Raw genomic sequence first — 2196 nt, 5'->3', positions numbered from 1 at the left:
TAATCAATCTAGATTTGAGGTTATTACCATATTCATAAACTTGGAAGTATTTGTTCATATTAATTATCTAGGCTTCTATAGTTTCTTCAACCTCCCCATCAAATGTTGGGGGTTTGATTTTTCTAAATTCTTCCTGCAGTTCCAATTTCTATTTCTTCATTTTCTTTGGATCAAAAGCGTTGTCTAATTGTTCTTCATAGTTGTCTCTGTTTCCATCAATCCTCTCGGTATGATTTCCTTTCGGCGTATTGTCATTTCTATTTTGGAATTCTTCATCATCTCTGGTTCCGTGATCAGGGTTGGGCTGAGAATTTCGATGGTTTTGTCTATCCGAGAGACTCTTTAAGATTCACTCTTGTTCATGCATTAATTTTTCATTATTCATTCTTAGTCGATCCATCTTGGCCTTTAGTTGTTGGACCGTCTCTAGTAGCATAGTTGTTTGGGTTTGCTGTTCTACAGAGAGCTATACTCACAATTCTAGATTTTCTTTCGGATCTGGTATAGAACCGAACTCCATCATTGATCTTGGTGGAGGTACACTTCCAGCTCATCTCCTCATTTTAATCTATTTTCTTGTTGTACTTTCTCTCTCTGTGTGAACATCAACACATTCAATATCACTACATTTGCCCAATCAGGTCACAATGTTGAAACCGTGCTCTGATACCACTTGTAACAGTCATCAACCACAAATAAATTTTTCTTTTTATTTTATTACGCCTTACACTTGTATCAAGAATTCATGTATTAAGAACAAAGGTTAAAAGATTATATATCATTCTTTAATAGGTACATCTGATAGTTTTCAATACATTTATGATGGGGCACAAGAATCGTATTAAGGGGTTGTGGTATTAAACGTTGTACTAACATACTTGGTACGCCTCCCTAGGCACATAACATTGTTAACCTCGCCCATGGTGATAAGAACTTAGGTTGTAGTTATTGGGGTTATGGTATGAGATCCCCGGTCAGTTCGAAGTCTACAGACATCGCCTGACGGTCTTCCCACTGCACTCTCCTTAACGTGATGGGAAACATTTGTCATAATCTCCGTCGTCCGAGATTAGGGTTAATGATGAACGGTTGGATTGCATTCATGACGGTTAACGGAAATTCTTGCCTGTGGGAAGCCCTACTCGCATTGTCATTTTGTCCCTCCGCCAAGCGTCTCTGCAACTTTCGACGCCTAATTTTTTCTACTCGAGCTACGAAATTCCTTTAGTAAGTAGTAGACGTTGTCTTCTTTGTTTCTTTGTTGGTCGATTTGTTGAGTTTCCTCGTTCCTTACGCGGGTTTTGTTTTCAATTTTCATCAGAGGCTAGTTCCTGGAGGGTTTTCCAGAATACCTTCAAAGCCATTCAACTCGATCCCTCACAGGTGGGATTTTTCAGTGGCATGATAGGTTCTTGCCTTGTTTATTCATCATTACTGGTAAATCCCTGTGCGCAATTGGCTCTAAATTTTGGCTTACAGGTAGGATTGAAGACCAAAATCACCGCTTCTCCTCCAGAACAATGCTACAGGTAAAATTTCGTTTTTCTTTATAGATATTTTGGTTTACAATAACTCTTATCCCACAGTACTTAAGAATGTAACTTCTTGATTCTTTCATGCAGGTGAGAAGTTATTGATAGGCAGAATCCCTCATCCAATTGCCTCTAGTATTAGATTTTCTCTAGCTAAATATTTGGGGATTTTCACTGCTATACTTTCCAGGTGATGGGTTTTCTTTACCTTTCCTGCAATGTGTACAAGAGCCTCGCGGCCACATCTCATAACTGAAAAAATCGTTTTCTACGAATTGATAGCAATCTAGGGTTTAATTGTATTGTTTTTAAATAGGTTTATATTCCGCAGAGGTTCTGTAATGGATTCCACATTACGACCGAGCTAAGACCTGGCACTTTTTCTCTTTTACAACCTTGCGTACTGAATATAGAACAATTCTGTTAATTAACTTGTTTTATGGAAACTTTCTCCTCTGGGGTTTTGCATGTAACTTGTTTTTATTATAGTTGATATGGATCGGAAAATGTACCTAGTTCTTTTCTTATTCTCTGTGGGTGTCTTTTTTATTTAAATGTTATAATGCAATTAGTTGGAAACATCGTGTAATAGGTAAATTCTCCAGCATTGTGATGTAATTAATTTGTGTTTCCTATTCCCTGGATGGGAATGGGTTTGTTTCAG

At 37.7% G+C, this 2196-nt stretch overlaps 1 long non-coding RNA gene across 1 annotated transcript; it reads left to right on the top strand.

Moving 5' to 3' along the window:
• Positions 1-1026: 1026 nt before the first annotated feature.
• LOC149158157 (uncharacterized) lies at positions 1027-1959 on the top strand. The gene is made up of 4 exons (XR_016262025.1): positions 1027-1227; positions 1322-1383; positions 1480-1529; positions 1623-1959. It is a non-coding gene; the product is annotated as an uncharacterized LOC149158157 (long non-coding RNA).
• The last annotated feature ends 237 nt before the right edge of the window (positions 1960-2196 follow it).

Source organism: Pinus tabuliformis, chromosome 5_2, assembly GCF_031772625.1.
Source record: "Pinus tabuliformis cultivar Carrire ecotype Pingquan chromosome 5_2, CPIR1, whole genome shotgun sequence".
Lineage (NCBI taxonomy): Eukaryota > Viridiplantae > Streptophyta > Pinopsida > Pinales > Pinaceae > Pinus > Pinus tabuliformis.
The sequence above is the reverse complement of the archived record's forward strand: the minus strand, read 5'-3'. Positions and strand labels throughout refer to the sequence as shown.